Here is a 25,011-nt window from a genome sequence, read left to right as displayed (position 1 = left end):
CTGTGCCCTAACTCCACATCCAGGGGGAACCCGTGTCTCCCCTCCCGAGCCTGTAGGTACTCGTCCGATCTGATCAGAAAGGCCTTCCAGGCTTGTGGAGAGGCAGGCTCCGCCTTACACGCTATGGCGTTGTTGCAGGTTCATCAGGCCCAGGCACTGAAGAACCTGCACAAAGGTGGTCACGATCCCGCAGTTCTCCAAGAACTGAGAACCGCAACGGACCTCGCGCTTCGTGCGACGAAGGTTACGGCGCGGGCCGTGGGTCGTGCGATGTCCACTATGGTGGTCCAGGAACGCCATCTCTGGCTGTGTCTGGCAGACATGAGGGAGACCGACAAGATCAGGTTCCTTAACTCCCACGTATCCCAGACCGGCCTCTTTGGCGACGCGGTCCAGAACTTCGCCCAGCAGTTCTCGGCCGCACAGAAGCAGACTGAGGCCATCAGTCACATCCTGCCACGGCGGTCAGCTGCTGTCTCCACCCCGCCGCTGGCAGCACCTCAGTCTGCTAGTCGCCGAGGGCAGCCGCCTGCGTCTGCCTCCGCTCCCGCGTCGCAGCAGTAGCCTCCAACCAAGCTATGTCGTGGAGCCGGGCGCAAGCAGGCCGCCCAGCCCGTCCAGGCTCCTGCCAAGAGAGGTGGCAAAGGCAGGGGCAAGGGCAAGCGGCCCTGAGACGGGCGACCCGGAGATGGGGAGGACTGCTCTTCTGGAGACGGTGACCGTACCGCTCCATCCCCCGGAGGAGGGCCGGGAGGAGAATCTTGTGTTCCGTTTTGTTTCTGTACCCAAATTTTCAATAAAAGAGCAGTTTCCTCCATCTCTGGGTCCTCAGGGGGCTCGGAGAGTTGTGGCCGGTCGAACGCCGGACCACACTCATCCTCCCCCTTCGCCAGCGGGCAGCAGTGGACGACCTCCTCACGTTCCTCCTGCCCACCTGTGGAATCAGGTAAGTGTTGCACAGCACACTTTCACCTCGCTGCGGGCCGCCTCCACGAGACAGCCGCCCCAGCCCGGTACCTGCATTCCACCTCGCTGCCCCACGGTGGGTACGCCGGTGGTCCCTATGGTCCCGCTTGCACGGTCTCTGCGAGCCTGGCTAGAGGTCCCCAGTCCGTCTCGCTGGCTCATTCGGACCATCAGGCTCGGCTATGCGATTCAGTTCGCCCGGCGCCCCCCCCAGGTTCAGGGGCGTCCGCTTCACCTCAGTGAATGCTGCAGATGCCCATGTCCTGCGTGCGGAAATCGCTTTCCTACTGGCGAAGGACGCGATAGAGCCGGTCCCCCCAGCCGATATGAAGACCACTCCCTTCAGGGACCAGGTGGTGAACCTGCAAGCGCTGCCCCCAGAGGAGGCAGACCCAGCCCTAGCTTTGCTCTGTCCCGTCTGCGCGCTGCGGGTTTACGTGGATAGAACTCAAAGCTTCAGAACCTCAGATCAGCTCTTTGTCTGTCACGGAGGCCAGCAGAAGGGAAAGGCTGTCTCCAAGCAGAGGATGGCCCACTGGATAGTGGATGCCATCACCTTGGCTTACCAAGCACAAGGTGTGCCCTGTCCGCTCAGGGTGCGAGCACACTCTACTAGAAGTGTTGCATCCTCCTGGGCGCTGGCACGTGGCGCCTCGCTGTCAGACATCTGTAGAGCTGCGGGCTGGGCGACACCCAACACGTTTGCTAGATTCTATAGCCTACGTGTAGAGCCGGTCTCCTCCTGTGTTCTCACCTCAAACAGGTAGAAGCACTGAGAGGCCCCGGCTCTTGTCGGCTTGCTGCGCTACGGCGCTTATATTCTCCAGAAGCAAACTCTGTGAGTCCTCCACCGCCCTCGGTGCCGGACGTGGCGGAACGTCTGGCATCAGGCCCCCTGCCGCTGAATCCTTGAGAACCGGTATTGGGCTTGGGCCATATGAGTGACCCTGCGGGGATCCCATATTTTCTTCCACGGTCGCTCCTACGGGAAGCCTGTGTCTTTCCCTTGGGAGAGCCTTCCCTGCAGTGGGACTGAGCCCCCTTCGCCTTGCGGGCTACGGCTCAGCATTGTACTCCACATAACTCCTTCGGGGTACGATGTGGGCTCCGCAGCGTTCCCTTCTCTAGGGCACGCTTTCCCAGTGTTATCCAATAATCACTGAGCGGGTCATGCGGAACAGCAGTGATGGACTTCCCGGTGTGAGCCCCGTCTCATCAGGTAAGAGAGCTCAGGTGGCTCACACAGGGCACTGGATGGGGGCAGAAGCCATGGTGCTTTGGTAGGGATTCCTATTCGTCGGTACTCCGACGTGGCGTCGAGAGTGACCGACTGAATGGGAACGTCTCGGTTACGTATGTAACCCTTGTTCCCTGAAGGAGGGAACGGAGACGCCACGTCCCGTCGCCATGTCCTCTGTACCCTGCTGGGGTGCCTATCTACCTACCCGGCTCCTCAGCAAAAGGCTGATTTGATGCAATCACCTGTGTCTCATTTATACCCGCACGGCGTGGCATGAGCACCTGGTGCAATCATTGCATGCCAATGTGCATTGGCTCGTTTAGTTACACTCGAAGTAGATTGGCTCTCGCGAGCGAGATTCCTATTCGTTGGTACTCCGACGTGGCGTCTCCGTTCCCTCCTTCAGGGAACGAGGGCTACATACGTAACCGAGACGTTTTTGCTTTCAAGTATTAGATGGACACTCAAACTAGTGAAACACTACTTCATATAGGACATGCTAACATAGCAGCACAGTATATTTATATGTTATATGCGCTGGCCCCCGTTGTGGGGCGAGGGTCCCAAAAGGATTCAAGTCGGGACAAATGAGGGTCTTTGGAGTCTTCCTCCACATTACAGTGTCCATGTGACTCTTTCTGCAAGTTACATTGTTACAGCAGTAGGTGGCAACAAGTGAAGTCATTGAATCATTCATTCATTTGCGATTTGTTCAAAACTGCTATTTTATCCATGAACAAACAAGCAAGTCATTGAGTGGCCCTACCGATCATTCAAAAATACTGATTCATTCAAAAAGGAAACAGATGACTGCCTATGAGTGAGTCATTTAATCATTCCCTTCAATTAGGGTTAGGGTTGATTCTTTCAGAAATTCAACACCACTGTTGTGTTTGGTTCAGTTGAACAGTTGATTCTGCTTTGGCTTTGCTTAAATGTCCATTGGCAAAGCAACATTACAAGCTAATTGTGTAAAAAAATCAAACTTAATCAAAATTCTTATTTACGGAACTGTTAAATAAAATCAATACCATTTTCACATGGTCTGAAAAAAATATATTGCTTAATTGTCAATGGACGCTATCCATGAAAGACAACACTTGAAATGGTGCTTTTTTCATTCATTCAGACAGCATTTAACCACTTTGTTGTATGCTCAGGATAATTCCAGTCAACCCTGTTTTTAAATACATTTGTTAACTTAAGTCATAAGACATATTTCAGGTAGCTGGTGTTTGAGAAATCACAACCACTGTAGAACAACATTTAGAAAATGTATATTTCTGTAGAAAATGTATACACTCGCTGCATTTTTCACCAACTTGACATGGTGAACTTAATCAACGGCAGTATTTTTAGGCTTTTCAATGGCATTCACAGCTTTTGAGCGGCTTTGATTACATTATGAGGTATTATAATAAAGTAGCACTCATTTTTGTTAGTGATGGACGTTTATTGTTATTTGAAAAACAGGCTCTCTGAAAACCCACACCCCTTGACACTCCTGCAGCTCCGCATTGTCCCACACAATGTTTTTGAGTCCATGTTTTTTTTTTTATTCCTCTACTGAGGTCAACACAACAGGCAACATGTTCATAATCAGCATTCATCTCCTTCATGAATATGAGCTTGTTCATAAATTAAGTTGTGGTTATGAAAGGAAAGCAGTTTTTGCTGCTGCAATTTCACATGAACTCATTATGTTCAAGGTGAATCAACAAAGCTTGGCATTCCAGTGTTGCTCCCTGTTAATCTTTAATAAGCTGAACGCTTTATCAGTCCTGACAAGTTGATGGTGGATATCCAAGCACACATTCTTCGCCAGTGTGAATTATCTTATTATATCAGTGTACATGTGTATCTGCTTCTGTTTTGAATTCAAGTCCTGTGCACTCTATAAGAATGAATATTCACATGCATAAGACTCAAGATTCATCAAAAAAAATTGCTATCAACATACCGATGACAAAATAGAGATGAAGTTGATTTATTTATTTATTCGTTTTACACTTGTAGATTCAATTTGGACTCTTGCCAATCAAATATGAGATCAAGTTTTAAAAGGTCAAGTTTTAGCTGTTAAAATTGTCCAGTTAATCCATTCTTGTAGATGTCATACCTGCACCATCTGTAAAAACATCTTTCATGTATTATTATTATTTGAGCAATAGGCCAATCACACAAGTAGCTGTGCTCTATTGCTCTTTATACAACAGTTAGTTTTGGTTCTCGAATCTGATTGGCTGAGAGCCTTTTCCAGCCATGAGATATTCTACCAGTATTCAACACGGGAACCGTTTCACTGTTTGTACCTGTTTGAGTGCATGGTGGATGAGCAAACTCACCATCGTTTTACAAATCCTACTTTTGTTGTGTCAAGGAATGTAGTTTTAAGAGTTGTATTTAGGCGAGAACTTAGTTATTTAGACATCAAATATGTGACTTGTATATGTTTGACAATTTGGAGATGTGAGCTCCCAGGCGAGAGCGGCCGTTAAGCGCTCATGTATAAGCCGATAACAGTTTTATCTCGGTCAGTCCTTCGGGAAATTGCCGCTGACTCTTATGTAGATAGTGTTTAAACATGAGGTATAATTAATTTTGAGTATAATCAACGGGCAATCTGTGGTCTTATTAATCTATTATTTTTTTCCAGAGCAAATCGATTTGGATTAAGACAAAGTTCAGTTTCATAACTTCATATTTTTAGCTCACTAATTTCTATATACTAAAACTGCTACTTTTATAATGGCTTTTATAAATTCCTTGAGAAAGGGTCTGTTAGTGATTGTGATTTCGACTTCAGTGAAAATTACATTTGTACCTTTAGATGGCTGCAAAGACTGTATTTATGAGTGAGTCACCTCCCTGTTCTTGCAACTGCTGATATTGATGGTCTCCAAGTACAAGCAAAAAATCATACTGGTAAAAAGCAGGTCAAAAAAAGGTGATATAAAAAAAGCCCATTTCTGACAAAATAGGGATGCATTTTATTTAGCATAATGTATATTTATACTCTACCCACCTAGCTCCCTTTTATTACAACAGCTATACTATTATTTCTAACCGCACACCTCAGATGTGAGAAATTGTATTATATATTATTATGAGCGTTATTCAGGGAGCGATGACTCATTTGAAGGACCATCCATAGATCACAGATCATAACAATCTATCAAACACTAACTGCACCACAGATGCAGAGAATAAAGATGTTGACATTAGTCCACAGTGGATGAATCTGAGACTAAACAGAGGCTGTTGTGTCATTTATCAGATGAATAAACATTCACACTTTTGATGTATAACCTTGTGGCATCCTGTAATGGAAAAGTGATAATCAAGCACAAAGTTCGTGAAAGAGCACTACTTTGACTTTAAGTAATTACTTTCTTTTTCTGTTTTCTCTGCCCCTCCTACCTCTCTTCTTTGAGAGGTTTTCTGCCAGAGCTGTGCAGGGGTTGAAGTGGATGATGAAGAGGCTGAGCAGGGGGTCTGGCAGCGCTGCATCCCACACAGACGCCTCTCTTGTGGGCATGCCGAGAGAGACATGGCCCCCCGGATGGAAGGTTGCTGGCTGTCTGGAGCCGGAACTGCAGAGGGAAAAGGCTAATTCATTAATCTACCTTACCACCCTCCATTTACCTGTCTATTTTCTTTTCTCATCTCTATTTATTTTTTAGAGTGAAGAACCTTTTCCAGTATAAAGAACCTTTTGTGCATTGAGAAGGTTCCTTGGATATTAAATGTTCTTCATGGAACCATAAATGCCAATAGAGAATTTTATTTTTGTGTATATAACTTTATTCCACAAAAGAAAACCTTTTGAAGAATGTACTGGTCATTTTATCAAGCAATTACAATGAAATGGGACTGGTTCTTTTAAGCTTCTAAAAGGACTCCATTAAATAGCTTTAAGACCCCCACACTGTAAAAAAAAAAAAAAAAAAAATTGAGGCAATTTAAAATAATAAGGCAACTTATCGTAAGCACGTTTTTGAGGAAACTCCACCAACAGCGACTGAAGTTCACAATTATCACAATTTTTGTTGGCACAATTATCTATAGGCCTATATTGATTCATTATACAGTTGATTCATTATACATTCAGTTGGTAGTAATGTAACAGTGGCAACATCATCTTCGACCAGTTTCCGATCTTTACACCTTTGGTGCTGTGATCTACAGGGTCAGTATCCTTGGAGATAAAATTGATGGGTGTTAATGGAAATGTACATTTAAATATAACAACAACATTATTAAATTATTAATTATTATTGTGTAAATAAACTGATTCAATTTAAAACATATTGTTACAAGCACGCCAGGCTCCACCATCTCACAACCACAACGATCCCTATCACCTGAATACTGAGCACATACACCTGCACGTCATCATCACTGCAATCACCACCACGCTCCCACTCAGTAACTGACCGGTATCATTTGCACATGCTACTACTCATGCTTGCTTCCTCGGACTCACCTGACTACATACCTGATCTCCTTCGTCTCCTCGTCTCGTCCTGTCTCCTGGTCCTTGTCTCGCTGTTCAACAAGAAGAAACGTATCGTATCACCTCCATATCCAGCATTCACCTGAACTACCATATCTGACTCTCACCTCATCTGCTCACATCCTGGTTCTGCAAATAAACTCTGCTTTCACCTGCTTCTGTTATCCGTGTCACCTCTGTTTTGTAACACATACATAGTTTAAAAAAGGACTTAGAAATAGGGTGCAAAAATGGAAAATTTACCAGACATATCTTGAGTAAAGAGTTCCCATTCAGTCGGTCACGTTCGACGTACGTCGGACGTACCGACGAACGTCGCTCGTACCGACGAGCCCCTATCAGCTTCGAGCTATCTAGAACCGGCCAATGAACAATTGGCGTGCGAGATTTGCATCTCGCGCTCCGCCCCGCGCCGCGGTTATAAACAGGAAGCGAGAGCGAATGCACGCTGTCATTCACTTCGGAGCCACACGGCAGATGAAGACGACTCTCAAACGAAACCGCTTGAGTTTATCGCTGCTATCAGCAAGACTGTTCCTGAACCGGAGAATCCAGAGGAAACGGGTGTTGGAGATACGGCACATTTCAGCAGGGATCCGCGCTGACTCATCGCTGCCTCTGCAAGCAGAGAAAAACTGCTGTTTTAACAGCAACAGCAAAATCTGTTGGTCTGGTTGGGCGTTTTTCCTGTTGAGTACAGGCACGGGCTGCACACAATCCCGTGCGCTGTCGCGTTTCCCCCTGAGTGCTTCAGCACAGAGCGTTTCCTCACAAAAGAGTTCACGAGTGACGTGCCGTCCTTTTCAGGATGTCTTACCACCCGTGCGTTTCTGGATGCGGTCGTTCCCTGTCCCCTGCTGACGGTCACAATCGCTGTCTCACGTGTTTGGGCACACAGCACGCTGAGGCGGCGTTTGTGGATGGTTCGTGTTCCCACTGCGGGAACATGACTATCTCGGAGCTTAGATCGAGACTCTCCTACCTCCGGGCTGGGGGAGTCCCCTTACCCATCCCACGAACCAGGGCTGCCCCTAACCCGGGCGGACCTGCTTCTTTGGATGGCCAGGGTGATCTGAGGATTACTTTTAGGGCAAACCCGCCGAGTGACCCTCCGCAGGCCCCTAATCCCTCAGCTCCGCAGCCGGTAGAGCCTCCAAGAGAACCCGCTGGACCCTCCCACGGGAGACCAGTGGTGACTTTTGGAGCTCCAGCAGACGAGCAGATGTCGATCGCTGCATCGGAGGGGGAGTTTCAGTCCTCGGAGGATGAAGGGTCAGCTGTACTGCCTCCCTCTGGGAGAGTGGCAATGGCTGCCCCGGACCCTGAGATGGCTGCTATGCTTGCCCAGGCCGCCGAAAGGGTTGGGCTCGAGTGGAACCCTCCACCGTGTCCCGAACCCTCTAGGTTGGACGATTGGTTCCTCGGGGTGGGTCGCGCTGGTTCTCAGCGTCCCGCCCCGATACCTTTCTTCCCGGAGGTGCATGAGGAGCTCACGAGGTCGTGGACGGCACCTTTTCCTGCCAGAAACCGGCCGAGTGACTCCTCCCCGCTCACTACCCTCGACGGCGGGCCAGCCAAGGGTTACGTGGGGATCCCGCCAGTGGAGCGCGCCGTCGCGATGCAACTGTGTCCGGCGACCGCCTCTAACTGGCGCGGTGACCCACGTCTCCCGTCCCGGGCCTGTAAGTTCTCTTCCAGTCTGACTGGGAAGGCTTACAAGGCCTGCGGGCAGGCTGCGTCCGCCTTGCATGGCATGGCGCTGCTCCAGGTCCACCAGGCCCAGGCGCTCCTTGACATGCATGAGGGTAGGCCTGACCCAGAGCTCCTCCGGGAGCTCCGGACGGCGACGGACCTCGCCCTCCGGGCGACGAAAGTCACCGCCCGTTCCATCGGTCAGGCGATGTCCACGCTTGTGGTCCAGGAGCGTCATCTCTGGCTTAACCTGGCTGACATGAGGGAGACCGATAAATATCGGTTCCTGGACTCCCCCATCTCGTCAGCTGGGTTATTCGGCGACGCGGTCGAGAGCTTCGCCCAACAGTTCTCGGCCGCCCAGAAGCAGACGGAGGCGATCAAGCACATCCTGCCCCGGCGGCCCACTGCTGCCTCCACCCCGCCGCCGGCGGCAGCGCCTCCGACTACTCGTCGCCGAGGACGTCCACCCGCCGCCGCCTCCGCCCCCGCCAAGGCACCGCAGCAGCCTTCCACCAGCCGACGGCGTGGGGCCGGCCGTGGGAAGGATGTCCAGCCCGCTCAGGCCGCTGCCAAGCCAGGTGGCAAGCGTCGTCGCAAGCGACCCTGAGACGGGCCGCCCAGAGATGGAGGAAACTGCTCTGAGGGAGATGGCTGCAGCACCACTCCTTCCCCCGGAGGAGGGCCGGGGGAAAATCTTTTGTTTGTCTGTTCCCAAAACATCAATAAAAGAGCACTTTCCAATATCTCTGGGTGCCAAGAGAGCGCGCTTGGCGGTGGTCGACGCTCCCATGCCTCGCCACCCTCAAGTACCTCTCCCTTCGCCAGCAGGGGACGCCGGCTGTCGGGACGCACACAAGCGGCCTCCCCACACTCGCACGTCCCCTCCGCGGATGCAGGTAAGTGTTGCACAGCACACTCAGATCCCGCTTCGGGCCGCTCCCATGCCGTCCGAGCCGGATCCCTGCGTTCCGCCTTGCTGCCCCGCTGCGGGTACGTCTGTGGTGCCGATGGTCCCTCTTGCTCGGAGTCTGGGAGCCTGGCTAGCGCTTCCCAGCCCGTCTCGATGGCTCATCCGTACCATCAGACTCGGCTATGCGATTCAGTTCGCCCGGCGTCCCCCCATGTTCAGGGGCGTTCACTTCACGACTGTAGTGGAGGCGAACGCCCCCGTGCTCAGGGCGGAAATCGCTGTCCTACTGGCGAAGGACGCGATAGAGCCGGTCCCTCAAGCCGATATGAGGTCCGGGTTCTACAGCCCGTACTTCATTGTACCCAAGAAAGGCGGCGGGTTACGACCGATCTTGGACCTGCGATTCCTGAACCGGTCCCTTCACAGGCTGCCGTTCACGATGTTAACGCAGAAGCGCATCTTCAGGTGCATCCGTCCCCGAGATTGGTTTGCAGCGATCGACCTGAAGGACGCGTACTTTCATGTCTCGATTCTCCCTCGACACCGGCCCTTTCTGCGCTTCGCGTTCGAGGGACGGGCGTATCAGTACCGCGTCTTACCCTTCGGCCTGTCCCTGTCGCCCCGCGTCTTTACGAAGGTTGCGGAGGCGGCCATTGCTCCCATGAGAGAGCAGGGCGTTCGCATCCTCAACTACCTCGACGACTGGCTGATTCTTGCCCAGTCGCGAGAGCAGTTGTGCGAACACAGGGACAAGGTGCTCAGTCACCTCAGCCAGTTGGGACTTCGGGTCAACTGGGAGAAGAGCAAACTCTGCCCCACGCAGAGGATCTCTTTTCTCGGTATGGAGATAGACTCGGTCGCCATGACTGCGCGCCTCACAGAGGAGCGCGTCCAGTCGGTGTTGAACTGCCTGAATTCGTTCAAAGGCAGGACAGCGGTTCCACTGAAACATTTTCAGAGGCTCCTGGGACATATGGCATCCGCAGCCGCAGTAACGCCGCTCGGATTGCTTCATATGAGACCGCTTCAACGCTGGCTACACGATCGAGTCCCGAGATGGGCGTGGCACAGCGGTTCCCTCCGCGTCCAAGTGACTCCGAGGTGCCGCCAAACCTTCGGCCCGTGGTCGGACCCTATGTTTCTCCGGGCGGGAGTTCCCCTAGAACAAGTGTCCAGGCACTCCGTTGTCTCCACGGATGCCTCATCCACGGGTTGGGGTGCCACGTACAACGGGCTTGCAGTTTCGGGTCTGTGGACGGGGCCTCAACTGCAATGGCATATCAATTGCCTCGAGTTGTTAGCAGTTCGTCTTGCACTCAGCTGCTTCAAAGTTCCGCTCAGAGGCAAGCACGTTTTGGTCCGGACGGACAACACTGCGGCCGTAGCGTACATCAACAAACAGGGTGGTCTACGCTCCCGTCGCATGTCGCAACTCGCCCGCCATCTCCTCTTATGGAGTCAGAAGCATCTGAGGTCGCTTCGTGCCGTTCACATTCCGGGCCTGCTCAATCATGCGGCCGACGAGCTGTCACGTCAGCAGGTACTTCCGGGAGAATGGCGACTCCATCCCCAGGCGGTCCAGCTAATCTGGAGTCGTTTCGGGGCCGCACAGGTAGACCTGTTTGCCTCCCCAGAGACGACCCACTGTCAGTGGTTTTATTCCTTGACCGAGGGGACCCTCGGGTCGGATGCCCTGGCCCACAGCTGGCCCCGGGAAGAACGCAAGTATGCGTTTCCCCCAGTGAGCCTTCTTGCGCAGACTCTGTGCAAAGTCAGGGAGGACGAGGAGCAGGTCCTATTGGTCGCTCCGTATTGGCCCAACCGGACTTGGTTCCCGGAACTAGTGCTCCTTGCGACAGCACCTCCCTGGCCCATTCCTCTGAGACAGGACCTCCTGACTCAGAGACGGGGCACCCTATGGCACCCGCGTCCGGACCTCTGGAAACTCCATGTTTGGTCCCTGGACGGGACGCGGAGGTTCTAGGTGACCTGCCGCAAGCGGTAGTTGACACCATCACTTCCGCTAGAGCCCCCTCTACGAGGCGCCTCTATGCGTTGAAGTGGAACCTGTTCGTCGACTGGTGCTCTTCTTGCCGAGAAGACCCCCGAAGATGTTCGGTCGCATCTGTGCTTACCTTTCTACAGGATGGGTTGGAGCGAAGGCTGTCTCCCTCCACCCTCAAAGTCTATGTCGCCGCTATCGCCGCTAATCATGAGCTCGTAGATGCAAAATCTCTAGGTAAGCACGATCTGATCGTCAGGTTCCTTAGGGGAGCGAGGAGACTAAATCCACCTCGTCCTCCCTCCATACCCTCTTGGGACTTAACTCTGGTGCTAACTGCACTACAGAGAGAACCTTTTGAGCCTCTGCAGTCAGCTGAGTTGAAAGTTCTGTCGTTAAAGACAATACTCCTGACTGCGTTGGCCTCCATCAAGAGGGTAGGGGACCTGCAGGCATTTTCGGTCGACGAATCGTGCCTGGAATTCGGGCCGGGTAACTCTCATGTGATCATGAGACCCCGGCCTGGATATATGCCCAAGGTTCCCACTACTCCCTTCCGGGATCAAGTGGTGAGCCTGCAAGCGCTGCCTTCGGAGGAGGCAGACCCAGCCCTAGCTTTTCTCTGTCCCGTCAAATCAAATCAAAATCAAATCACTTTATTTGTCACTCTACATATGCACAAGTGCAACAGTAGGTGAAATTCTTAGGTGCAGTTCCGAGCAACATGGTAGTCATGACATGACATGTACAACATTTAAAGCAGCATCAGATTACACTGATGCGCCCACAATTACTCACAGCACAGTAAACTCTACAATAAACAATAAATAATTTACACAATGTGAGTGTAGTTCTCACAGCTTTAAACAATATACACATACTTACAATATACATATACTTTAAACAATATACACTAAACATACACTAAACAATATACATTACGCTATAATAGTAATAATAATATACAATGTACAGTATAAAATATTATTCACAGATTGAAAAATTGAAATCCAAAGTGCAATAGATGCTGTATGATAAATAAATGTGTATATAATGTGTGTTTATCTACAGTGGGTTGTGCTGAGTGATATTCTGTCCAGTGTGTGTTATGATCCTGATGGGTCAAGAGTTAAGGAGTCTGATTGTTTGTGGGAAGAAGCTGTCCGTGCTCTCCGGACTTACGTGGACAGAACGCAAAGCTTCAGGACCTCAGAGCAGCTCTTCGTCTGTTACGGAGGACAGCAGAAGGGAAAGGCTGTCTCCAAGCAGAGGATGGCCCACTGGATAGTGGATGCCATCGTCTTGGCTTATCAGTCCCAAGACGTGCCCTGCCCGCTCGGGTTAAGAGCCCACTCCACTAGGGGTGTTGCCTCTTCCTGGGCGCTGGCTCGTGGCGCCTCGCTGACAGATATTTGTAGAGCTGCGGGCTGGGCGACACCTACACGTTCGCTAGATTCTATAGCCTCCGTGTAGAGCCGGTGTCTTCCTGTGTGCTCACTTCCCATAGTCAGTAACACCGAAGTACCCGTTCTAGTGTCGGCTTGCTGCGCCATTCCCTCCCCTATGGTAGACGGATGCGTGCGCTTATTCTGCTCCAGTCGAGTTCCCCGGAACGGCGAACCCTGTTGAGTCCTCCGCAACCCGCGGCAGTCGGACGTGGCGGAGCGTTCGACGCCAGGTCTAACACTTGTATGCATTGGTGGAACTTGTGTTAGGCTGGGTTCCGTATGTAGTGACCCCCACGGCGGTCCCATATGTGTATTCTTCCACGGTACGGCTCCCTACGGCGAGCCCGTGTCTTTCCCTCGGCAGAGCTCCTCTGCCGTCCCAGGTCCGTGTTGTCTCCCTCCTAATTGGCCGGGGCCACCCCTGGGACTTCCGTATGTTGTGCTGCCCACGGCCAGCCCATACGTGTATTCTCCACATGTTAACTCCCTTTGGGCATGATGTGGCTTCCGCAGCTGCCTTCACAGGCACGCTTTCCCAGCGTTATCCAATACAGTCAGCTGAGTGGGTCTTGCGGAACAGCAGCTTTGGCTCTCCCTGCGTGAACCTACCCGCCCGCATCAGATCGGGGTCTGTGGGGCTCATCGCTGGGCGCTGGAAGTGGTAGTAACTATGGCGTTTTCCATAGGGGATCCCAATTCGTCGGTACGTTCGATGTACGTCGAACGTGACCGACTGAATGGGAACGTCTCGGTTACGTATGGTAACCCTCGTTCCCTGAAGGAGGGAACGGAGACGTACGTCCCGTCGCCACAGTTGCTGTACCATCACTGCAGGTCGAGCCACTACGTGTGGCTCCTCAGTGAAAAACAGCGTGCATTCGCTCTCGCTTCCTGTTTATACCCGCGGCGCGGGGCGGAGCGCGAGATGCAAATCTCGCACGCCAATTGTTCATTGGCCGGTTCTAGATAGCTCGAAGCTGATAGGGGCTCCCAGAAGTGATCCCAATTCGTCGGTACGTCCGACGTACGTCTCCGTTCCCTCCTTCAGGGAACGAGGGTTACCATACGTAACCGAGACGTTTTCATGGAGGAAAAGTGTCAATCCCTCAAGAGCTGTTCTTTTCCGATGTGTGGTAATGTCACTCACCTAAAAGGAAAAAAAAAAATATATATATAGACATTTTGATTATAAAATCTGCAGGTGCTCTACGACCTTAACTCTTATTAATTAAAAATAGGGATATCAACTGCTTTGAGAGGTAAAGGTACAGAACACCCAAAAATTATTATTCTGTCATCTTTTACCTCCCTCATGTAACAGAATGTACAGATTGCTCTTTTCCATATAGTGGCATCAACAATATGTAAAATCATATTTTTTTTTTCAATAAAACATGCACTGTTTCCCAATTGACACAACTGCTTTGAGTGAAAAACAGACTGATATTATGAAGTTTATAATATTGAAAACTGATATTAATTTATTTACTACCTATTTTCCTCTCTATGTGTGTTCATTAAAAGTAGACCCTGGCAGACCCAGCCCTAGCTTTTCTCTGTCCCGTCAAATCAAATCAAAATCAAATCACTTTATTTGTCACTCTACATATGCACAAGTGCAACAGTAGGTGAAATTCTTAGGTGCAGTTCCGAGCAACATGGTAGTCATGACATGACATGTACAACATTTAAAGCAGCATCAGATTACACTGATGCGCCCACAATTACTCACAGCACAGTAAACTCTACAATAAACAATAAATAATTTACACAATGTGAGTGTAGTTCTCACAGCTTTAAACAATATACACATACTTACAATATACATATACTTTAAACAATATACACTAAACATACACTAAACAATATACATTACGCTATAATAGTAATAATAATATACAATGTACAGTATAAAATATTATTCACAGATTGAAAAATTGAAATCCAAAGTGCAATAGATGCTGTATGATAAATAAATGTGTATATAATGTGTGTTTATCTACAGTGGGTTGTGCTGAGTGATATTCTGTCCAGTGTGTGTTATGATCCTGATGGGTCAAGAGTTAAGGAGTCTGATTGTTTGTGGGAAGAAGCTGTCCGTGCTCTCCGGACTTACGTGGACAGAACGCAAAGCTTCAGGACCTCAGAGCAGCTCTTCGTCTGTTACGGAGGACAGCAGAAGGGAAAGGCTGTCTCCAAGCAGAGGATGGCCCACTGGATAGTGGATGCCATCGTCTTGGCTTATCAGTCCCAAGACGTGCCCTGCCCGCTCGGGTTAAGAGCCCACTCCACTAGGGGTGTTGCCTCTTCCTGGGCGCTGGCTCGTGGCGCCTCGCTGACAGATATTTGTAGAGCTGCGGGCTGGGCGACACCTACACGTTCGCTAGATTCTATAGCCTCCGTGTAGAGCCGGTGTCTTCCTGTGTGCTCACTTCCCATAGTCAGTAACACCGAAGTACCCGTTCTAGTGTCGGCTTGCTGCGCCATTCCCTCCCCTATGGTAGACGGATGCGTGCGCTTATTCTGCTCCAGTCGAGTTCCCCGGAACGGCGAACCCTGTTGAGTCCTCCGCAACCCGCGGCAGTCGGACGTGGCGGAGCGTTCGACGCCAGGTCTAACACTCGTATGCATTGGTGGAACTTGTGTTAGGCTGGGTTCCGTATGTAGTGACCCCCACGGCGGTCCCATATGTGTATTCTTCCACGGTACGGCTCCCTACGGCGAGCCCGTGTCTTTCCCTCGGCAGAGCTCCTCTGCCGTCCCAGGTCCGTGTTGTCTCCCTCCTAATTGGCCGGGGCCACCCCTGGGACTTCCGTATGTTGTGCTGCCCACGGCCAGCCCATACGTGTATTCTCCACATGTTAACTCCCTTTGGGCATGATGTGGCTTCCGCAGCTGCCTTCACAGGCACGCTTTCCCAGCGTTATCCAATACAGTCAGCTGAGTGGGTCTTGCGGAACAGCAGCTTTGGCTCTCCCTGCGTGAACCTACCCGCCCGCATCAGATCGGGGTCTGTGGGGCTCATCGCTGGGCGCTGGAAGTGGTAGTAACTATGGCGTTTTCCATAGGGGATCCCAATTCGTCGGTACGTTCGATGTACGTCGAACGTGACCGACTGAATGGGAACGTCTCGGTTACGTATGGTAACCCTCGTTCCCTGAAGGAGGGAACGGAGACGTACGTCCCGTCGCCACAGTTGCTGTACCATCACTGCAGGTCGAGCCACTACGTGTGGCTCCTCAGTGAAAAACAGCGTGCATTCGCTCTCGCTTCCTGTTTATACCCGCGGCGCGGGGCGGAGCGCGAGATGCAAATCTCGCACGCCAATTGTTCATTGGCCGGTTCTAGATAGCTCGAAGCTGATAGGGGCTCCCAGAAGTGATCCCAATTCGTCGGTACGTCCGACGTACGTCTCCGTTCCCTCCTTCAGGGAACGAGGGTTACCATACGTAACCGAGACGTTTTCATGGAGGAAAAGTGTCAATCCCTCAAGAGCTGTTCTTTTCCGATGTGTGGTAATGTCACTCACCTAAAAGGAAAAAAAAAAATATATATATAGACATTTTGATTATAAAATCTGCAGGTGCTCTACGACCTTAACTCTTATTAATTAAAAATAGGGATATCAACTGCTTTGAGAGGTAAAGGTACAGAACACCCAAAAATTATTATTCTGTCATCTTTTACCTCCCTCATGTAACAGAATGTACAGATTGCTCTTTTCCATATAGTGGCATCAACAATATGTAAAATCATATTTTTTTTTTCAATAAAACATGCACTGTTTCCCAATTGACACAACTGCTTTGAGTGAAAAACAGACTGATATTATGAAGTTTATAATATTGAAAACTGATATTAATTTATTTACTACCTATTTTCCTCTCTATGTGTGTTCATTAAAAGTAGAATCTCATGGCTGATTAAAAAACAACTGGTTATTGCTTAACTTCTGAAATACTGCAAAAATGCTACTGGTTCCTGCATGTCTTGAGACACCATTTTGAATGAATGCAAAAAGTCCTTAATAAAAACTATTACTTATTACTTTTAAAATATATAACATTATACCATTTGGAATGCAGAGAGTCACCACGAGAAAAAAAACGTGCCGTGTTTTGAGCTATTTGAGTTACCGTAGTTTGCTGTAGTTCTTCAGCCGTGATGGGTAATGTAGTTTTCCAGTGAGCGCCGGCGGTAATATATCTGTGTATAAAAGAGCGTTACAGTAAACAATACAAATAACAACATTCACCAGTGACTCTGCAGAAACGCTAGGCAGGATGCCGCTCGTCAGCATTGGAGAGCAATCAAAAGTGCGCGAAATTGAAAACTAAAATTATTTAGTATGATCAACAAAACATTGCACGTTTGTAACATTTAAGGGACGCATTTGTTGAATGAACTTAATATGATGCATGAACACTTCCAATCAAAATATCTCAGTTCAATTTACTGTTTTATGTTTATTTGGAGAACTTTTAATTAGTTGGCTTTTTAACAGTGCACCCTGAAACTTTTGATGTCCGCTCAAGCTCTCCTTGGCACATTCAGAGAGTCCATGAGAGTAGCAGCAATACCTGATTTGTAAACAAATTGCTCTTTATTGAATTGGTTATTTTTGGTTGATCTGGTTCACTAAACAGTTCTGAAAGGTGCATTCACAAATCAGACAGATCCAGTTCACAAATGCAACTCAATGGCTCAATGAGCAAAAATTCCGTGGGAAAAAAAAAATGATGAATGGTTTTGGAATGACATGAGGGCAAGTAAATGATGATACTATTTCATTTATGGATGAACCATCCCTTTCAACTCCACTTTTTAAGGCTTTTTATATGAAGTCACGCATCATTTGGTTTCAAAGTCATTCTTACCTAATACATCTCTCCTTCACTTTCTTTCCCACCTCCTTGCTCCACCACCAATCCCATTTGCTCTTCCTCCATGTGAGGGAGCGCTGACAGATCCTAGGCTGAACGGAAATGACCATGTCCATCCATCCTCGCCTTTCCTGCTGCCTCCCTCATCTTGTGTCTCTTCCTCCTCTTTCTGTTTTTTTTTCCCCTTTCAGGTGTGCTGGGCTCTTTGGCATTTGGCTGGGTTCCTCTTTCTTATCACAGGAGGCAGGCAGGAGTCACAGGCAAACAACACGCATCATTAACTGCATGAGTAAAGTGGTCGGGTCCTGGCACCTTCAACCGTTGCAGGATAACTAATGTTTTTTGGAACCTTTACCCAGCTTTGTACCAGCCCAGAGGCAATTTGGGTGCTCACCCCCATGGCAGATAGCTCAGATAACTGTGCATTTATTTGCCCTCATGGCTCCAAAAACCTACAACCTCAGGGTATGTCTAGAGAGCAGTCTTGAGACCCCAAGCTCACCTATGCATTAATGTCAAGGATGACTCTTTAGAATAGAAAAATATTTTGCCTACCCGCTAAAATAGTTGTTTACATGTCATGCCATTACAAACCCATATGCTGTTAAAGCCCAAAAAATAGTCCATTTGACATTTGACATTCTAATGGACCACTATGAAAAATGACTTCTAAAAGGGGCCATGTGGAGAACATCAGGGGCAGCTGGAAGCAATATCTTCTAAAGGAGGGTGTTTGTTTAAGATGCGTATATGCCAAAGATTTAAGAGATGAAACGTGTAACTACTTGCAAAAGAAAATGATCTGCAAACACTGCGCCTGTGGACACATCAAAGTAGACGTTCAAAATGCATTTTTCCTCAATTGCGCAAGAGCATGGTTGGGGTAAAATGTTGGGGTCAGTGTTTTTTGTTTTTGTTTTTGAATGGTCTCTTAAGCTCACAATGACTGGATTTGATAAAAAACACAGTAAAAACAGTAATATTGTGAGATATCACTACAGTTTCAAAGCACTGTATTATATTTGATTAATGTATAGTTTATAACAATTCTTTATAACTCACACTTCTGACTTTATTACTAACAATTGTGCGTTTATATCACACAAGCGAGAAAAAAGTTACCTCCTATTTTTTTTTTTATTCAGTGGTGGAAACAAGCTTCCATAATTCAGTAGGAACCCTGGTGTTTCTTCTAAGTTTTTGAGAAGGTGAGTTAAATAGCTTTTTAGTTGTTTAAACTTATTTTAATGCTTTTTTTGTCTCATTTTAAGCAATCTTGGGGCCACCTTGTGAACCACTGGAACATTTATACATATATAATCTCTTTATACAATATAGACTCTAAAGTTGCAACATTTCAATGCTGTGTTTTGCAGTATTGGGGTGTAGGGTAAATCTGTAATTTGGAGCAACTAGCTCTCATGCATTTATCATTCAAGGTGAAATGCATTTGCTTTCAAATGCCAGTAACTCAATCATTCAGAAAGTAGACACAGGACCACAATCTCATGCAGCGTTCACATGCAGACAAGCTGCTAATTACAGAGATAACAACACATCACACAGAGCACCTCGCAGGTGTGGCCACTTCCCCAGATTCACCAAGAGAAACAAACACTTTTTTCCTAATTCTTGCTACAAACTGCGATTTCAGTAATCCTATAAGATCACAAGATATGGATCTAATAAACTGGGGTACGACATGTATGTAGACTGTACGATGATGACACACACCTATACACGTGGTTTTTATGTGCGCTGAAAAAAGAGAGGAGGAAGCGAAAGAGGAGAATATGGACGTGGTCATGGCTAGGGAAAGAGGCCTACTTAGCTTGAGGTATAGTAGAGATGCGTCGCACTGATCAATTCGTCATCTCATGTTGCATTTTCATTGGCTAGTAAGTTGACGTAGGTTTTATCAGCAAACACAGTGAGATGATCGCAGAAAATTATTGCAGGCTATATATATATATATATATATATATATATATATATATATATATATATATATATATATATATATATATATATATATACCGATCAGGCATAACATTATGAATATAATATCCTAATATTGTGTTGGTCCCCCTTTTGCTGTCCAAACAGCCCTGACCCGTCGAGGCATGGACTCCACTAGACCCCTGAAGGTGTGCTGTGGTATCTGCCACCAATATGTTAGCAGCAGATCCTTTAAGTCCTGTAAGTTGCGAGGTGGGGCCTCTATGGATCGGACTTGTTTGTTCAGCACATCCCACAGATGCTCGATTGGATGAGATCTGGGGAATTTGGAGGCCAAGTCAACACCTCAAACTCATTGCTGTGCTCCTCAAACCATTCCTGAACCATTTTTGCTTTGTGGCAGGGAGAATTATCCTGCTGAAAGAGGCCACAGCCAACAGGGATTACTGTTTCCATGAAAGTGTACATGGTCTGCAACAATGCTTAGGTAGGTGGTAAGTGTCAAAGTAACATCCACATGGATGGCAGGACCCAAGGTTTCCCAGCAGAACATCTCACTGCCTCCGCCGGCTTGCCTTCCTCCCATAGTGCATCCTGGTGCCATGTGATCCCCAGGTAAGCAATTCACACGCACCCGGCCATCCACGTGATTCAAAAATGTGATTCATCAGACCAGGCCACCTTCTTCCCTTGCTCCGTGGTCCAGTTCTGATGCTCACATGCCCACAGTTGCCGCTTTCGGCAGTGGACAGGGGTCAGCATGGGCACCCTGATTGCTCTGCGGCTTTGCAGCTCCATACGCAACAAACTGTGATGCACTGTGTATACTGACACCTTTCTATCAGAACCAGATTCAACTCCTTGAGCAATTTGAGCTACAGTAGCTCGTCTGTTTGATCGGACCACATGGGCCAGCCTTCGCTCCCCATGTGCATCAATGAACCTATGCCACCCATGACCCTGTTGCCGTTTCAGCACCGTTCCTTTCTTGGACCACTTTTGATAGATACTGACCGGGAACACCCCACAAGAGCTGCAGTTTTGGAGATGCTCTGACCCAGTCGTCTAGCCATCACAATTTGGCCCTTGTCAAACTTGCTCAAATCCTTATGCTCAGTATATATATATATATATATATATATATATATATATATATATATATATATATATATATATATATATATATATATATATATATATATATATATATATATATATATATATATATATATATATATATATATATTATATATATATGTATATAATTATTTTATATGTTTTTTTTTTTAACGGGAAACATAGGAAGGAGACTCTTTGGGAAGAAGTCTCTGATATTCAAGCTGACATTCCTGCAGGTCATTTGAGTCAGAGGTTTTGGCAGTTTCATAAAGTTTAATTTGCAGGCGCAAGGCCCTTTGCGTCTTTGAGCAAATTGTGGTACTTGGATGTTTGCTGCAGATTATCCTTACAGTTTATTCTGATTTGAGGAAGATCTGTGCATCTCGGCAAATGGGAAGCCGTGCCAAACTGAGGATTAAGAAGTAGCTGAAAGTGAAGTTGAGAAGAAAGAGTTGCGGTCCCCTGATGGGGAGATTTAATTGCCCGCCATTTTCTTCTATCTGTCTGTAACCTTTCATTGCTCTAATTAGTCAACAGGTTCTATCTCATCCTTGCTGTAATCACCCTTTAAGCTTGTCACTGCCCACTCTTTTAACACTGTGATGTAAAGACAGCAAGTTAGAAAGCCCCTGGGACACGTGTTGGTGTGTGTGCAAATCTGACCAAATGTAGATTGACCAAATATAACTATTATAGTTAAATGTTTTTATTTTTATTTTTAAATAATTCTTCATTCTAAGGCCTGGTTTCACAGACATGGCTTAGCCAGGATTAGGCCTTAGTCTAATTAGGACATTTAATCAGCTTTTAAAAACATGCCTTAGAAAAACATTACTGGTGTGCATCTTGAGACAACACACTGACATAATTTAAGATATATCAGTGCAAGGTGCTTTCAGTTAAAATAGTTAAAACTTGCATTTTAGTCTGGGACTAGGTTTAAGCCTTGTCTATGAAAATAAATGTTAAATCTAATTATGATAAATGTTGAACCTAATTCTGGCTTGGGGACCGTCCATGTTTTTGTTGGCCTTTCTCTAGCTGGGGCTGTTATACTATTATATCATACTCACAGTATGCTATTTTAATTGCATCATGCTTCTTTTCTTATAGAATGAACTGAAGAAAACTATTCTTCTAAAGTCCATTTATATATAGGCCATAAAGTTACAAGTCTCTATGTCTCTTAGGTTTCTTACTGCATTAGAGCTATGCAATATTTATTTAGATGCTGCATGTTATTATTGATTTGGTTTACCATTATATATAGACACTTGCAAAGATACAGTACCTTCACACACACTGTGGGAGTTAACATGAATGAGGACATCCCAACACAACATACAATTCCTTGTGTCCTCTCAATATGTCCTCGGTTTCCATTTCAGAAATCTAGTCAGATTATGTTAGTGGATTTGTTCCTCATTTTTGATGAGCAAATCGATTGGCTGATTCTGCTGTGAGAGCTGCAGGTTCAGCTCTTTGGCTTAAAGTCATGGTCCACTGGTGGACACCACCTGAGGGTATCATCAATTTTGCAGATTAGCTCATTTGTTAACCGAGACCTATAGATTGAACATTTTCGAATTAACACATGAGTTAATATTAATCCTTCAAATATTTAATGAAGCCTAGCATAACGATATAAAATTAAAAACCGTCATCTGAAATCTTTTTTACCCTTGATCAGATTTCAACATAATTTTAGACATAAATGTATTTATGTATGTTTAGGTTTGCATACATTACCGAGTGACCAGATTGGCGCACAATCATGTCTGTGCGACTGAAGTAAACACTTACGATTTGTTGCATCAGCATGTATGTGTGTGTGTATAGAGAGGGATCAGCTGGCAGTGTCTTGCATTATAAACAGGAGGTCACATGGCGTTGGGTGGGTATCAGGTAGAGGCTTTCCCTAAGGACATCATTAAGACACCACCGCCTAAACCAGCAGCCTGAGCAAATCTCTTAACTTCCAGGAAACCCTCTCTTGAACAGCAAGGATATGCCAGGCCAAAAGAACTCCACAGTACCTCTGGGATGTTCCTAGAGGAAATCAGCACATCTGCTGGACATTGTGGTGGACAACTTTCATATTTTGCAACCACATTCTGCGATGACTTAGAAAATTCTGTTAGAGCAGAGGGTGTTTTTTTTTTTTTTTGACAAATTATAAATTAGGCTAGCTGTGAGCTAAAGGTCTTAGGTAGCTGTGGACTGTAGGACAGTGATTAGCTATGTTTGACGGTATGGGAATAAAAGAGGCATAGACTTCCAAATGATATTCATTATTTACTAATCTGTCACAATACTATAAACAAAGATAAAGGCTATTTCAAGCTATAAGTTCATTTATAGTATTTGTGCAATTCTTGCAAATGCATTTGCAATATGTTCAGCCGCAAAAATAACCGTCCATGTTTTTTCAACGCTAATTTATCACTGCGTGTCTTTAGTAAAACCTGACAGTATTTTTTTAACGCCAAAAGAGGGTTTGTGCTGGCGCAAACTGTTAGTAAATCTGGCCCAAAATATTTGTTGCATGGTCCTTTTGTGTGTGTGTGTGTGTGTGTGTGGTCCAGGTAAACGTGTGTGTATAGTATATACACATATTTATTAGGCTTATAAGCCTATATCAATGCTGAATAGTAGTACACACATAGATACTATACATACTGTATTACTTGTGAATATTTTGAATAATTAATCAGCCTTTGGTCTAATTATTTCCTTTGTTCATCAATTTGCAGCCCAGATACTGAAAAAAATATTTTTTATTTTCTTATTACTTATCAGCATTGCTGTCATACTTGCGCGACAGATGACATTGCACGTGATTGTCACTTGCAGAATGACAGGGAGCAGTGATCTAAGTTTGAAAATCTGACTCATGGTTGGATCATAATTGGCAGCAGTAATATATGCAGATTGGATGTTGAGTATATCTGAAGAGATGTGAAGTAGAAGAATGGTGCATAGGAATACTGACAGTCTTTATTGTTGAATATAGGTGAGGAGATCATGGATGGTGGACAAGCTGGAAGCTGGAGCACACACCTTGGTGAAGGGACTGGTGAATGGAGGGTGACTTGGAGATAGAGACGAACTGCAGATGCAGAGGACCAGGAAGATGATGGAGACACAGAGAATCAGGAGAGACAACGGAGACAAGTAACATTCGTTGGGAGCCGGTAAGTAACGCAAGGTAAGTGAGTCCTTCCTTCACTTTGATACCAGACAAAGTGACTTTGTGAGGTGTGTGCTTATATACTGCCTGTAGTGATGAGGAGATGAAGGCTGCGTCCGAAAACCTAGGCAGCTGATTTGTTGCCTCGCTGCCTTATCAGACAATGGCTTGTAAGGCAGCGCTTGTGCATGAAGGCACCTCACAAGACTAATTTTGGACAGACTTCTTAGGCAGTGTAACCGTTTAGTGAAAAATGTTGGTAAAAAACTTACATTTACACACAAACTGACCAGCAAACGCAACTTTCGGATGCCATCTTTTTTTCCCAGCTCAAATGTCACAGAATGGAAAGCAAAGGATTGTGGGATATAAAAGGCAGCGAAGGATACATAAATGCTGCCTTCAAAAATCGATCAGATGAAGGTATCTCAGGAGACAGGAAGTGAAGCTAACATTAGATTCGGACGTGCCTTGATGCCTTCCTACCTTGAAATGTTTCCTCCCTAGGCAGCATTTTCCAGGTTTCGGACGCAGCCGAAGTGCAGGTGCAGGTGATAACGAAGTGCATTCAGGGGAGAATCAAGGAGGGTGCTGGGAAGTGTAGTGCAGACATGGTGGATCTGTAACAGTAACTTTAATATTAAGTTAAAATAATGACTAAATGCATGTAACCATGGTTAACATATGCAGGCAGTTTCCAAGTTTTCCCTTTCCCCGATAGGCCTTCATATCCTACGCTTGTCAAAATGAAAATATAAATATGATTCTAAATATAAAATATGATCATTCAGTTTATTTTAGTCCTGCCCACTGTTATCTTTACAAAGTAACGACATCATAGTACGATTTGTGAGTTTCCAATCTCTTTTGGGAAAAGTGTCAGCATTAAAAGTGATATAGATCTGAAGCATCTGTGGAATGAGGTATTGGATCTACAAATCATGGAGCTAAACAGCCATTTTCATAACGACACCTGTGGTCTTATGTGTGCTGCTGTTGTCTGTTTACAGTTACATGTAACACTATATCATAGATATTGTTGATGCTAAGGTCACTGCATTCATGCAGCTACTAAAATGGAAG

This window comes from Gobio gobio, assembly GCF_949357685.1.
Source record: "Gobio gobio genome assembly, chromosome: 16".
In the NCBI taxonomy this organism is placed as follows: domain Eukaryota; kingdom Metazoa; phylum Chordata; class Actinopteri; order Cypriniformes; family Gobionidae; genus Gobio; species Gobio gobio.
Note: the sequence above shows the minus strand (reverse complement) of the source record.